This window comes from Pongo pygmaeus, chromosome 3 (assembly GCF_028885625.2).
Source record: "Pongo pygmaeus isolate AG05252 chromosome 3, NHGRI_mPonPyg2-v2.0_pri, whole genome shotgun sequence".
NCBI lineage: Eukaryota > Metazoa > Chordata > Mammalia > Primates > Hominidae > Pongo > Pongo pygmaeus.
This window is the reverse complement of record NC_072376.2, coordinates 39,621,051-39,637,096: the sequence shown is the minus strand read 5'-3', so window position 1 is coordinate 39,637,096 and position 16,046 is coordinate 39,621,051. Positions and strand designations below refer to the sequence as shown.

At 41.6% G+C, this 16,046-nt stretch overlaps 1 protein-coding gene across 3 annotated transcripts in view; it reads right to left on the bottom strand.

Moving 5' to 3' along the window:
• Positions 1-16,046, bottom strand: part of RHOH (ras homolog family member H) — a 55,160-nt gene that overhangs the window by 16,166 nt on the left and 22,948 nt on the right. The window contains exon 1 of one of the 3 annotated variants that reach the window (XM_054485686.2): positions 13,566-15,685. The exons of the other annotated variants lie outside the window; for them this stretch is intronic. The gene's annotated coding sequence lies outside the window, so the exon portion shown is untranslated. Of the gene's footprint in view, positions 1-13,565; positions 15,686-16,046 lie in introns of those variants that run through there. 3 annotated transcript variants of the gene reach the window in all.

The window sequence follows — 16,046 nt, the reverse complement described above, 5'->3', positions numbered from 1 at the left end:
CACCTAGAAGGGTGAGAGGCAGCTCAGCTGGGCTAAAAGGCAGAGCCCAGAATGAGAGATCAAGCTGGGCTGTAGGAAGCTCATTCTTGTGGCAGGTTAGGCTGGATTGCAGGTGGGAAAGACCAAAGAGGCAAATGGGAGGCTCCTGCCGTTGGGATCAAGGATGGCTTCATCCAGAGCAGATGCTGTGAGACAAGAAAGAGGGAGAGAGGCCCCAGCAACATCCACGAGGTGGAACTGACACGCAGGCCTGAAACAAGGTGATTCTGAGGCTGTAGGCCTGGGGGCCTGGGAGAAGCTGCTGGCAAACACAGGCAGCACCAGAGGAGAGAGACAGATCTGTGAGATCCATGAAGATGTGGGTGTTTCCCAGTGGGGGGCCTGCTGAAGAGACAGAGCACTTTCAGGAGAGCCACAGGCTGCCATCGTATGACAAGGCTATCGTTTACTGAATGAAGGGGAAGAGAAGTGGGGTAGCCAGGGTCATCTTCCTCTCCCATGAGCTTTGACATGAAATCTTTAGCTAGAAACATGTTCTCTTCTATGTTATGTAAAGAAAAAAAAATCACCTAAGAATAGGTGGGTCTTGCACAAACCAGTTTGCTCCTATATTGAAATCCATTAACATAACAGCATACGGGTCTATTCACAGACACAGGAAAAGGCTTCCTAAGCTAAATGGGTGGAAAGCAGGTTTCAAAATGGCCTGTACAGGAGATTCCAGAGCTGTGAAAATGTCTAGAGTGGTGCCCCCTGGCTTGACTCTGGGTCCTGGGGTTGTATGTGACTCCCATTTTCTTCTCCTTGCATTTAAAAATGTGTCCACGATACGCATGTGCTATTTGCGCAGTTTTGAAGAAGTGCTTCCTGTATGTTGTTTTGTCTTTTTAATGTGGGCTCAGAAGGGAACAAAAAGGCTGGGCTGGTCCCTTGAAGCTACAGAAAATTTCTGTGAATCCCTATCAGTGACTCTGAAAATTTTTCTAGGTCTACACTGCTGAATTCGTTTACAATTCCTAGAAGCACTAACTCCAACTTCTGATTCCCTTTTAAAGGTCTGTTTCATTCTCTCCTCCTTGCAAAGGGGATGAGCGAAGCTGAATAATTCTGCCTCCTGAATCACAGCTGTTCATAGCTATCCTCAGCCCCAAGCCACCTCTTCTTTCTTCTTACTCTTAAGAGTTTTAAAAGTCCAGGCTGAGAGCCAGGCGCAGTGGCTCACGTCTGTAATCCCAGCACTTTGAGAGGCTAAGGGGGGTGGATCACTTTTAGTAGAGATGGGGTTTCGCCATGTTGCGGCTAGTCTCGAACTAGCCGCAACATGGCGAAACCCCATCTCTACTAAAAACACACACACAAAATTAGCTGGGCCTGGTGGCCTGTGCCTGTAATCCCAGCTATTCGGGAAGCTGGGGCAGGAAAATAGCTTGAACCTGGGAGGCAGAGGCTGCAGTGAGCTGAGATCACACTACTGCACTCCAGCCTGGACAACAGAGGGAGGCTTGGACTCAGAAAAGTCCAGGCCAGGTGCTGTGACTCACGCCTGTAATCATAGCACTCTGGGAGGCCAAGGCGGCGGATCACTTGAGGTCAGGAATTCTAGACCAGCCTGGCCAACATGGCGAAACCCCGTTTCTACTAAAAATACAAAAATTAGCCCGTCATGGTGGCTAATAATCCCAGCTACTCAGGAGGCTGTGGCAGGAGAATCGCTTGAACCTAGGAGGCAGAGGTTGCAGTGAGGGGGGATCGTGCCACTGCACTCCAGCCTGGATGGCAGAATGAGACTCCGTCTCAAAAAAAAGAAGTCGTTTTTATAGTCTTTTAGATATTCAAATAAATTTGAATATGGCCTGGGTATTAGATGACATTTAAGAACTATTGCTAATTTTGTTAGGTGATAACTGTATTGTCAGGCCCTTATTTATCAATCAATTTGTCAATTATATTTTAAGGCCCTTATCTGGTAGAGATGTTGATGTATTGATAGGGAAAATAAATGTCAGGGATTTATTTTATATTATTCCAGAAAACAAGCAAAAACAATGGATAAAATAAGATTGGAAAAGTGTTAAGAACTACTGAGGTTGAGTGGTGGGTACACAGGGGTATATTAGCCTATTCTCTCCTCTTTGGTGTAGCTTCAAAACTTTTCATGTTAAAAGTTTTAAAGGGTGGGGGATTTTGTTTTCTTTCTTTTTTTTTTTGAGATGGCGTTTCACTCTTGTTGCCCAGGCTGGAGTGCAATGGTGAGATCTCGACTCACTGCAACCTCCACCCCCCAGGTTCAAGCAATTCTCCTGCCTCAGCCTCCCGAGTAGCTGGGACTACAGGCACGTGCCACCATGCCAGCTAATTTTGTATTTTTAGTAGAGACGGGGTTTCTCCATGTTGGTCAGGCTGGTCTCAAACTCCCGACCTCAGGTGATACACCCTCCTCAGCCTCCCAAAGTGTTGGGATTACAGGTGTGAGCCACCGCGCCAGGTCCCAAGCTGTAGTTTTATTCTTGCTCTCTGGTTATAGAGAAAATGCAGAGAAGCATCACCAAAAGAGAAAAGTATACTTTACGCTATAGTGACTTTTTCAAGTATTTGAAGGCATGTTCATGGAAGTGGCAAAACGATGACAGCACAGAGGCTTAGAGCCTGCCTCCTGGTGGAGGGATATGGAAGAGGAAAGCCACAGTCCTGGGTAAGGATTCCCAGACAAGTCAGGGAAGAAAATCTTGCACTTATACAGACTCTACCTGCAACTCAGTAAGACATCACTATCTATTCCTGGGAAGTAAGGGCCATCTCTAGAACATATTCCAACCAAAGAAGGCCCCTGAGATGACCCAAACTCAACTTTCTAACTGGTATCATTACCTTCGCTAACTTCCCTTGGCCCTCCCTGGGTAGAATTCTGCAGAATTAGCTCTTTGCAAAAGAACAAACGTCATAATGAAAATACCTTAAAAAGAAAAGAAACTCAAGAGTGAAAATGCATTACCCACACGAAACCAGATGAGAAGTCAAAGTAACTCTGAGAGTGAGGAAGACCCTCTGCCCTGGGGGTTCTTGTTGTCTGAAAAGGTGAGGGGGCTTTGGAGGTTTCTTAGTATTTTGTGTTTTCCCCTTAGACGTAAACGTAGCCTTTGTCTGTGAAAATATGAAATCTGCCTGATGTCTGGATAGACCTCCACCAAGTCCAAGATACTTCCTAGCTGTAAAGCGCCATCTCTGACTAAGAAAACCATCACATCTCAAGGTTTCCCCCATCCCCAACCCCAGAACCACCAACCACCACCACCATCCAGCACACATATTCAAGCCATTGGTGGTGGGCAGCATTTCCTGCTTTTACTTGCTGGTCCAAACAGATTGAAGATGACCTCCCTATTCTAACTTCTCTCCTCATTTTTTCTAGACCATTTCTATATATCCTATTTTCTGATTATAAAAGTAGTACATACACATTATAGAACATTTCGAAAACACTGATCCAAAGAAGACAAAAATCAGTTACCACCTAGAACCAAAAGCTGTAAAATAGTAGCGTACATTTTTCTGGGATTTTTTTGTTCAGTGCATCATTTTTTTCCAAAACTAAGAATACCATACTTTATATGCGGTTTGGCATCTTGTTTTTCTTAATTTAACATTTAGGTCTTAATTTAACATTCTATGTCAAGATTCTTGACATAGAAAATGGCTGCATAAAATTTCATTATGTAAATATAGCATCATTTATTTAACCAATTGCCTACTGTTGGATAGTTTAATAATTCCTCATTTTCACTATAACAACATTGAGTAAATATTTTTACTATAAATATATGATTATTTCTTTAGGATAAATAGATATGAGAGCAACTGCTGGAACAGAAGAGATAAAAAATTGAACCAATTTATATTCCATGTATGGGCCTGTCATTGCATCGCTCTATCAACTCTCACGGGGTATAATATTTGCAAGTTTGATTTGTTTTCATATGCATTTCATTTACAACTGGTGAAGATTAAAATTTGCTCATCTGTTTTTTGACAACATATATTCTTTCTTTTGTAAGTCATTGGTTTTACCTACTTTTCCAGCAAGACAGTCATTGTTTCTTAATGACTTTTAAAATCCTTTTAGAGATTAAGGATATTAATCTTTTCTGATTAAATGCGTTGCAAATATATATATATATATATATATATATATATATATATATATATAGTGCCCAGGTATTCTGGGAATTCCCCAAATTTCTGGTACTCCCCCTTCACTGAGCAAGCCCTAAACAGAATGTAAAGTAGCATGTTCCCTGCTGTGGAAAAAAAACTCAGCATGATGAGATGCCTGAAAGGTCATCTAATTCAACATACTCATTTCCCCCATGAGGAAACCAAGGACTTGAGAGAAGTGGTTAAGCTGCTGGGGGCCCACACGAGGCCCAGAAACTGAACCAGCTGAGTCAGCACACTTTCCATCTACACAGGATTTTTTCAGATACACATTATGCCTACATCATATAGCCCATTCTTAATTGCCTTAACATTTTAAGCACAATGCTCATATAGCTAGATAAATATGCCAAATTATTCACACAGTAGCAACCTTTATTTCTTTGCCTTTTTCCCAGTGAAAGATTTTATTGTGTACTGATGCCTTTTTACTCAAAAGGTAGCTCTCAATGTTTTTTGTTTGTTTGTTTTTGTTTTTGTTTTTCATTTGCTTGTTTTCAGACAGAGTCTCACTGTCACCCAGGCTGGAGTGCAGTGGCGAGATCGGCTCACTGCAACCTCCACCTCTCAGGTTCAAGTGATTCTCGTGTCTCAGCCTCCCGAGTAGCTGGAATTACAGGCATGCACCACCACACCTGGATAATTTTTGTATTTTTAGTAGAAACGAGATTTCGCCATGTTGGCCAGGCTGGTCTTGAACTCCTGACCTCAAGTGATCCACCTGCCTTGGCCTCCCAAAGTGCTGAGATTACAGGCGTGAGCCACCACACCCAGCCACAGCTCCCAGTTTTAATATAAAAATACTTTTTAAACATCTGTTCCCTTTCTCATCCACTTCCTTCGAGATGGATCATCTCTCTTTAGGAGAAATCATTAAGCTTTCCAGCATTCTCTAGAAGTAGGATAAACCCTTAACTTGCAGATTGCTTAAGCTATAAAAGAAGTCAGGCATTTAATAATTTGTTCTGGATATGCAGCCCAGAGCACTGGAAGGAGTGAGGTGATTTAGTTTTAGTTTCAATATGTAAGACTAACGATATGCAATTGTTTGCAAAGGGCCCATGTTGTGGAGTTGACAGTCATGGTTAGATTTTTTTTTTTCTTTTTCTTTTTTTTTTTTTTTTTCTTGAGATGGAGTTTCACTCTTGTTACCCAGGCTGGAGTGCAATGGCATGATCTCAGCTCACCACAAACTCCGTCTCCTGGGTTCAAGTGATTCTCCTGCCTCAGCCTCCCAAGTACCTGGGATAACAGGCATGCGCCACCACGCCCAGCTAATTTTGTATTTTTAATAGAGATGGGGTTTCTCCATGTTGGTCAGGCTGGTCTTGAACTCCCGACCTCAGGTGATCCGCCCGCCTCACCCTCCCAAAGTGCTGGGATTACAGGCATGAGCCACCGCACCCAGCCAGTCACAGTTAGATTTTCATCTCCCTTGCTGAGCAGCAGTATAACCTTGGGCAAGTCACATAACTACAACTGCAAAATGTGAATTGATCATGCATCGTTTGTAGGATTTTTTTTAAGGTAACTGAAAAGAATCTATCTCCCATGCCTAGATGAATGCCTGGCCCTTAGCAGATAAGGATAACAATAAACACATTTGCCAGACGCTGTTTTAAGTGCTTTATAAAAATTACCTCCTTTAATCATTACAACAAGACTGCATGTGGTCAATATCATTTTTGTCTCATTTTACAGCTGGGAGAACTAGGGCACAGAGAAGTAAAGTACCTTGCCCAAGATGACAAGCTAGTGAGAAGAGATGCTGGGGTTCAGACTCTGGCAGTCCAGCCTCTGAGCCCATTCATAGGTCTCTACCTCCCCTCTCCCTACCTCTCTCTTAGTGGGAGCCTGCCTATCCTTCAAACCTTGATGAAACTAAGCAATCCTAAAACAATGGCAGAGGGTGAGGAAGAAAGGCTGGAAATACATTTTTCTGCTGGTGGGTGATTTCCTTCTTACTACAAGCCTGATTTCTTACAGCATTTTAAAGATTCTTCCTCAATCAGACACTCTCACACACCATTTGATGAGCACAAGACCACCATCTTTGTAGAGGGCACTTGAACAGAATCCAGTGGTGTCCTTAGTGTATTTGACACCCACAACTGATCATCTATCAATCTATCAACCTCTCTCCTCTAGGTGACAAAATTATTTTCCTAGTAATGTGTAAGAATCAGGAACAGACTTTTTATTTTTTATTCCTTCTTTAGCTTTAAAACGAACAAGTTACTTTTTTTTTTTAATTGAACTTTAAAAAAATCATTCAGGTCAGGTGTACTGGCCGACATCTATAATCCCAGAACTTTGGAAGGCCGAGGCAGGAGGATTGCTCAAGGCCAGGAGTTTGAGACCAGCCTGGGAAACAGCAAGATTAGCTGGGTGTGGTGGTGCATGCCTGTAATTCCAGCTACTTGGGAGGCTGAGACATGAGAATCACTTGAACCTGGGAGGTGGAGGTTGCAGTGAGCCGATTTCGCCAGTGCACTCCAGCCTAGGTGACAAAGTGAGACTCTGAAAACAAACAAACAAAAAACAAAAATGAACAAACATCTCTACCAAAAAGTGTTTTTAATTAGTTGGGCATGGTAGCGTGTACCTGTAGCCTTAGCTACTCAGGAGGCTGAGACAGGGAACGGCTTGAGCCCAGGAGATCAAGGCTGCAGTAAGCCATGATCACAACACTGCACTCCAGCCTGGGTGACAAAGTGAGACCCTGTCTTTAAAAAACAATAACAGTAATTCAGTAAAACATTTCATGTACGAATTAAAATTTGCACTTACCAATCAGAATTAATTATACTTTGTAGTTTGCATTCTCCTTTGTTGTTTTAAATTTAAATACAAAACTCTGAGAGAATAACGGAATTGAGGTAACTCGAGTTCTGTTCCGGGGTTTCTACAATCACTGCGCTATCATTGTTTATGTCTAATCTGCAGCTTCAACTCAGGACTATGCTGTGCCATAGGAGCTGAAGATGCAACTTGGCCCCAAAGCTCTAGTGAAAGCTGTACGCACCATTAAAAACTTACTCTGACTTTATCACTGCCAGCGCATGGTGATAATAAAAAACAGACCCACACTGGTTTTACTACTGTTTTAAAATTCTATATAAATGATATACCCCCTTACTTCCTGTATTTAGGGGGGACCCCTTGCACCACTCCATCCTTTAAGTCATTGCCAGTATCTATTAAACTTTTAAATGCGGAGACGTTTTCATCCAGCAATTCCAATTCTTTCAACACGTTGTACTGATGTGTCTACACAAGTAGTTAAGATATGCAAGAATTTCCATTGCTACATTACTCATGACAGCAAAAAAAGAACTGGAAAGATCTGAAAGGTCCATTAAGAAGCAGAGGTTAAATTAATTATGCCATATCCATTCCGTACAGTCTACTCAGCATTAGAAGGAATTAGGTCAGCCTGTTCGCATTGCCCAGGAAGCGTATGATATACAGACATACCTCAGAGATATCGCTGGTTCAGTTCCAGACCACTGCAATAAAGTGAATCTTGCAATAAAGTGAGTCACACAATTTTTGTTTGTTTCCTAGTGCACATAAAAGTTATGTTGGCCAGACGCAGTGGCTCACGCCTGTAATCCCAGCACCTTGGGAGGCCGAGGCAGGCAGATCACCTGAGGTCGAGAGTTCAAGACCAGCCTGACCAACATGGAGAAACCCTGTCTCTACTAAAAATAAAAAATTAGCCAGGCATGATGGCGCATGCCTGTAATACCAGCTACTTGGGAGGCTGAGGCAGGAGAATTGCTTGAACCCAGGAGGCAGAAGTTGCAGTGAGCCAAGATCGTGCCATTGCACTCCAGCCTGGGCAACAAGAGCGAAACTCTGTCTCAAAAAAAAAAGTTATGTTTACACTATACATGATGTCTGAAAGTATACATGGCTTAATTTAAAAATATTTTATTGCTTAAAAATGCTAACAATACAGCCTGGGCAACACAATGGGACTCTGTCTATATAAAAATTTTTTTTAAATTAGCCAGGTGTGGTAGTGCACACTTGTAATCCCAGCTACTCAGGAGGCTGAGGTGGGAGGATCACTTGACTCCGGGAGGCTACAGTGAGTTATGATTGCACCACTGCACTCCAGCCTGGGCAACAGAGCAAGACCCTCTCTAAAAAAAAAAAAAAAAAAAACAACTAACAATCATCTGAGCCTTCAGCAAGTCCAAATCTTTTTGCCTCAATGTTGATGGCTGCCAATTGATCAGGGTAGTGGTTGCTGCAGGTTGGAGTGGCTGTGGCTATTTCTTAAAATAAGACAACAATGAAGTCTGCCACACTGATTGATTCTTCCTTTCATGAAAGATTTCTCTGTAGCATGAAATGCATTTTATCCACAGCAGAACTTCTTGCAAATTAGAGCTTATCCTCTCAAACCCTGCCACTGCTTTATCAACTAAGTTTATGTAATATTCTAAATCTTTTGTTGCCATTTCAACAGTTTTCACAGTATATTCACCAGAAGTAGATTCCGTCTCAAGAAATTACTTTCTTGGCTCATCTGTAAGAAGCAACTCCTCATACATTAAATTTTAACATGAGATTACAGACATTCAGTCCCACCTTCGGCCTCCGCTTCTAATTCTAGCTCTCTTGCTCCTTCTACCACATCTGCAGTTACTTCCTCCACTAGCATCTTAAATCCCTCAAGTCATTCATGAGGCTTGGAATCAACTTCTTCCAAACTCCAGTTAATGCTGATATTTTGACCTTCTCCCATGAATCACAAATGTTCTGAATGGCATCTAAAATGGTAGATCCTTTCAGAAGATTTTAAATTTACTTTGACTAGATCCATCAAAGGAATCACTATCTATGGCAGCTATAGCCTTACAAAATGTACTTTTAAATAATAAGATTTGAAAGTTGAAATGACTCCTTGATCCATGGGTTGCAGAATAGATATTGTGTTAACAGGCGTGAAAACAGCATTAATCTCCTTGTACATCTCCATCAGAGCTCTTGGGTGACTAGGTGCATTGTCCATGAGCTGTAATATTTTGAAAGGCATCTTTTTCCTGAGCAGTAGGTCTCAACAGTGGGCTTAAATTATTCAGTAGACATTGCTGTAAATAGATGTGCTGTCATTCAGGCTTTAGTTGTTCCATTTATAGAGCACAGGCAGAGTAGATTTAGCATAATTCTTAAGGCCCTAGGATCTGTTGGAATGGTAAATGAGCACTGGCTTCGTCTTAAAGCAACCAGCTGCATTAGCCCCTAACAAGACAGTCAGCCTGTTCTTTGAAGCTTCAAAGCCAAGTATTGACCTCTCACTAGCTGTGAAAGTCCTAGATGGCATCTTCTTCCAATAGAAGGCCGTTTTGTTTCCATTGAAAATTCTATTGTATACTGTAGCCACCTTCATCAATGACCTTAGCTAGATCTTCTAGATAACTTGCTGTAGTTTATTCATCAGAACCTGCTGCTTCTTTTTACACTTTGGTGTTATGGAAATGGCTTCTTTCCTTAAACCTAGTGAACCAACTTCTGCTATCTTCATACTTTTCTTCTGCAGCTTCCTCACCTCTCTCAACCTTCATAGAATTGAAGCAAGTTAGGGCCTTGTTCTGGATTAATCTTTGGCTTAAAGAAATTGTATAGCTGGTTTGATCTTCTACCCAGACCGCTAAAGCTTTGTCCAAGCAATAAGGCTGTTTCACTTCCTTATCATTCATGTGTTCCCAGGAGTTGAACTTTTCATTTCCTTCAATAAATTTTCCTTTGCATTGACAACCTGGCTAACTGGCACGAGAGGCCTAGTTTTTGGCCTCTCTCAGCTTTCAACATGGCTTCCTCATTAAACTTAATGATTTCTAGCTTTTGATTTAAAGTGAGAGACACATGACTCTTCCTTTCACTTAAACACTGAGAGGCCATTATAGGTTTATTAACTGGCCTAATTTCAATATCGTTATGTCTCAGAGAATAGGGAGGCCCAAAGGGAGGAAGAGAGGTGGGGGAACAGCCAGAGCAGTCAGAACACGTACAACGTTTATCCATTAAGTTTGCTATCTTATATGGGCATGATTCATCATGCCCCAAAACAATCGCAATAGTAACATCAAAGATCACTGATCACAGATGACCATAACAGATACAATAATAATGAAAACATCTGAATTATTTTGAGCATTACCAAAATGTGACAGAGACATAAAGTGAGCATATGCTGTTGGGAAAATGGTGCTGATAGACTTGCTCAACACAGAGTTGCCACAAACCTTCAGTTTGTATAAAATGCAATATCTGTGGAGTGCAATCAAATGAGGTATTCTAGTAACTGAAAAAAAGCAACCAGTTGAACAATCTGGGAAGGGTTTTCCATTTATGTAGAAAGATAAATGTGCAAACTTAGTCTGGTGTGATCTATACTCCCTTGCCGAGAAGGACACTGGCCCAGGCAGAGGAAAAGTCTCTGCAATGGTGGGCAAATCGAGGTTTACTGGGAATTCTCAGCTCACCTTTCACATGTCCCTTTATAGAATAAATTGTACTAGGAACATAGCAGTTACTCCCTCAATTGCCTAAGGGAGAAGAGGAACAAAGAGGAATAATCTAAGAACACAAGTTTATTCAGATTTTCTTAGATTTTTTCAATCTTCTTTTGAAATATAGACATATGTACTTTTTATACAGATAATATTGTAGATACACAGCAATAGGATAAAATATTTCCCTAGATGCTCAGCTTCTGATTAAGGATCAGAAAGATCAAGAAACTGAGCAAAACAAATACATAATGACCCTGAAACTACCAGGATATTCCAGAGCAAAATTCTTTTTTAATGGTTCAGTTCATTGCTTATGCATATATAGTGTTCTATTAACATGACATTTCAAATCCATAGAAGTCTAAAAAAAGTGACAAAATATCTGCCTTTAATTGTCTTTAAAGTAGGCCTACTTTTAAGGAGCCTAATGGGGCAGAAGATAATAAAGAAAATGTTAATGTAGTTTAGACTAGGCCCAGAGGTTTAAAAAAAATTTTTTTTTACTTAGTTAATAACGTCTCTGATCCTCACTATTTTTTCTCTATAGAAGAAATGATTTCATTTGGAGAGGTCATGCAATGGCCACACAAAGGCAGTATGGTGTGGCTGTACTTCATCACCATAAAGTACCCTATAGCTAGGACCTCAGAGAATAAAATGCTAAATTAGAGAGAGGAGACGCAATGTTCTGCATATAAATGACCTCACTCTCCGGTTTGTCCTGCAAAAAATTAAAATTTAAACAGCCAAGTTCTATAATAAAGGTAAATGCAAACTGCCAAGAGAACACTAAGGACAGAGTGTTAAAATCTTCCAGGGTGGTGGGGTGGGGAGGGGGAGAGGAGGAACATTTGAACTTGGTCTTGGAGGAGAGAGAGAAGATAGGACTGGTGGACCGCACGCAGGCAGAGGAAGCGGCTGGTGCCCAGGTGTGCACGTGGGTATTTGGAGAATAGACAGCTGGCTATGGTGGCTGAAGCACAGGTGGAAGATGATGTTGGAAAGGGACAATGGGGCCAATTTGTAAAAAGCCCTTTATGCCATATTAAGTATAAAATAACCTCCATCCAGCCGAGTTCTCTCTCTTTACTTTTCTCCTCGGCCCTGTCCCTGCTTTACCTAGCCAATGCCGTTTCTCATGCATTTTTCTGAAGCTATTACATTATTACATAAATTCACATGCTGTAGGTATGAATGCATATGATGATTACACACACATTTTTATATACAAACAACAGCATACTACTTTGCTGCAATTTCTCCAGACTATGCAACATCGCTGACACTCTCCCTGGCCTTTCCTGCTTTGACAGCTTCAATCCTGCTGTCGTAAGCTTTCCTGCCCTGGCTCTTCCTGGTGAACTTCTACCCATCCCAGAGCCCAGCTCAGATGCTACCTCTTGTATGAGGCCTTCCCAATAAGCAATATATTTCTCCCTTATTTGAGCTCACATGTCATCTTTAAATGTTTTTACATTTTTTGAGTAGTGATTACATGCCTATAGTAACATTTTAAAAGTATAAAAGTGAAAAATATACCTCCCTCCTATGGTGCCCAGGCCATTTTCCCAGAGGCAACCATCAGACTAAGTTTCTCATGCATTTTTCCAAAGCTATTACATTATTACATGAATCCACATGCATATATATATGAATGTATGTGTATAATTATCACACACACACTTTTTTTTTTTTTTTTTGAGATGGAGTCTCACTCTGTCCCCAAGCTGGAGTGCAGTGGTGTGATCTTGGCTCACTGCAACCTCCACCTCCTGGGTTCAAGTGATTCTCCTGCCTCAGCCTCCCATGTAGCTGGGACTTCAGGCACGTGCCACCACGCCCGGCTAATTTTTGTATTTTTAGTACAGATGGAGTTTCACCATGTTGGCCAGGATGGTCTCAAACTCCTGACTTCAGGTGATCCAACTGCCTTGGCCTCCCAAAGTGCTAGGATTACAGGCGTGAGCCACTGCGCCCAGCCACACACACATTTTTATATACAAACTACAGCATGTTATACTATACTCCATGATGCCTTTCTCACTTAGTAATAGATTGTAAATCTTTTTCCTTATCGGTAGATTGAGTCACCCAACTCTTTCTAAATTCCTTTAGTACAGGACTAAACAATTCCTTCCATTATGGATCAATCTTAAAATACAAATATAATATTAAATATAAACAAAGAGTCAACGTGGTGGTTGAGACTTTCTCACTATACTGTATATAGAGGCAGCTTGTGGTGATCAGAGCCCTGGACTGACCGTCAGGCTTGAATCCCAGCTCTATCACTAGTGACACAACCTTGCTCACGCCATTTAGCCACTCCAAACCTGTTTTCTCATCCGCAAAACGAGGCATTGACCTAGATGGGCTCTCAGGGCCCCTCCAAGGCTGGTAGTTCATGTTTCTGTGAACCATCAATATCACATGCTGCCTTGAGAGCAGATTTGAATAGAGAAAAGGGTGAAGGAGCAGAGAGCCTAAAGCTCCTGCCACCAGATGAACTTTTCCCGCTGCCAAGCTGTTCCTCATGCCTTCCTTGACTTCCCTAGCCTTCCCTCTCCACCCCCAGCCTTGGCCCTGCATTTTTTGGCATGCCTGCAAAAAAGCCCTCAGCCTGGGCTCATCAGCCAAGCTAAGCACAAGGGGCCCTAGCAGGTGTCTGATTTCCAAGACTGTGTTCAGTAGCCCCTGTCTTAGATTTACACAAGGTAGAACAGAATTTGGGCATGTTTTCCTGGGAACATGTTCCAGCCCAGTTTAGAGTCCACTGGTCATTGTAGACAGAACACTGTAGACAGAACAGCATATAATAAATACCTGAGAGAGCTCTTGGAAGCTTGGAGAAACCACCAGCTCATCTGCAGACTCTCAGTAGCAGAACAACCACATGGCCAAGGAGGCTGAGAGGCCCAGAGGTGAGTGTCATTTGGACTCGATGAAATCCTTCCATTCTCCAAAGCATCCTCGTGCTTTGCCGGACAAAAAGGCAGCCATGGGTCATATCACTCACTTGCCTCCCAAATGTTCATACTAAGGACAGAAGTTTTGGACCTTGTAAAAGCATTCCACACCTTAAAACAGTCAAATATCATGGACCAGATGTCCATCAGGAGAGCAACTGGTATATGCCCTAAACTGGAAAGGTGCTCCCTGACCACCGGCTCTTAGAAGGGTGATTTGTGGCTCTCACTAGGTTACCCACAGCTCCAATATGGAGTTGGACATCCATCTTTGACGCCACTCTAGTAGCCCACACAGCTATTATCGACATGTTTGAAACCAGAAGGCATAATCCTAACTCCGTTTCTAGCAGCAGGGACTTTCAGAAAACACACTCCTTGTGGAATTAATTTGCCATTTCTATTTATTTTTGCCTTAATTTGTCTCTACTTCTAAAATACAAGTCAAGCTGCCACACAAAATAACTTGTATAAGGTGGGAGGAAGACAATACACCTCTTTTATCATTGAATTCCTTACTATTGTAGAACAATATTTAATAATGTGGGGAAAAGTATGTGACAACATTGTTGTATGGATCAAAGAAAAGCAAGTTCAAATTGGTATGTGCAACGTAATCCTGATTTTTTAGTAAAAATAGAGAGAGGAAAAAGTAAACTATACCAAGATTTTAACATGCTCATACTGGTGCAATTACAAATTTTTTGTGTGTGCTTATCTATGTTTTCTGAGTTTCCTTCATAGACATATACCACTTCTATAACAAAAAAAAGTAAAAATAAAATCTCATGATCCTTTGTAAAAGAAAATATAAACACATCCTGTCATTTCTTCCCTGGAAGAGGTAACATTTGCTAGTGTCACTGGATAGTCACTTTAAGAAAGTATGGCCCAGCAGGACTGGATCCTGGGTCAGGATTGACCCCTAACTGATGAAATTACTTGAACAACTCCAAGACCCCAACCCTCCTGCCACATCTGACAGAGGAGCAAGCCTCAGTAGGTCCGTAAGTTCCCTTCTCACTCATTCCAGAAGTCCTCAGAGCAGGGCTCTTTCACACACCACTCAAAACAATTTTTTAAACTTGTAATATTCCAGTGATTTGGATTGTGTCCAACCCATCCCGCTCAGCATGCTAGAAAGATTTCTAGGAGAACTAAGATCCTAGGAATATTGGTTTCTTGGATAATATCATTGGGTTCCACTGTAATGACTTACGGGAACTTGTTTCCTTTTGTCATTGAGACCAGAATAGTCAAGTTAGTCAAAATCTGAAAGATCATCTTCTAATCCTGCCCCAAATTTCAGTCATCTGATAACCATATTTGAACTATTATTTATTTGATATGTTTTTAAAATCAACTCTAAGTGAACTCATATGGCCTTGTCCTAAGCAATTAAATAGATGAAATCATAGATTTGATTGTAACTTATAATTTTTTCTGAAAACATTCAAAGAAACATATACCTATTAAAAACATTTTTTAAATGCTTGCCCTAAAAAGATCTTGTTTCCCACCATTGGTACACACATTGTGCTTGGGGAAATTTATATCCAATCCAATCCTCAAAGTTTTCAGAGAAACTGACACTTAGAGAAATAAACCTCTTGCCTAAAGAATCATATTTTTGTGAAAAGTCCTTATGTTTTTCTTTTTTGTTTCTTTTTTTTTAATTGAGATGGAGTCTTACTGTGTCGCCCAGGCTGGAGTGCAGTGGTGCGATCCCGGCTTACTGCAACCTTTGTCTCCCGGGTTGAAGCAATTCTCCTGTCTCAGCCTCTGGAGTAGCTGGGATTACAGGCACCTGCCACCACGCCCGGCTAATTTTTGAATTTTTAATAGAGACGGGGTTTCACCATGTTGGCCAGGCTGGTCTCAAACTCCTGAGCTCAAGCAATTCACCCACCTCGGCCTCCCAAAGTTCTGGGATTACAGGCATGAGCCCCTGTGCACGGCCTAAAAACCATTTTCTTAAAAGTATCAAAGAGCTAAAAAAAAAAAAACCAGTATCTGTCAGGCCAAAACCTAAGAATAAAGGAGAAGCCAGTGAGGTAAACAGCATTTGTCAGCTGAAAGAAATGGAGATGAAAAAGCGGAAAACGAGCTGCAGTTCCGATGGCCTCATGGGGCAAGGATGACAGAAGTCAAAGGTCAGAGTCCACCCAGGGTGGAAAAACTAATGGACCCCAATATATATATTTTACTTATTTGTTTGTTTTTTGATACAGAGTCTCGCTCTGTCACCCAGGCTGGACTGCAGGGGCGTGATTTTGGCTCACCACACTCTCCACCTCCCAGGTTCAAGCGATTCTCATGCCTCAGCCTCCTGAGTAGC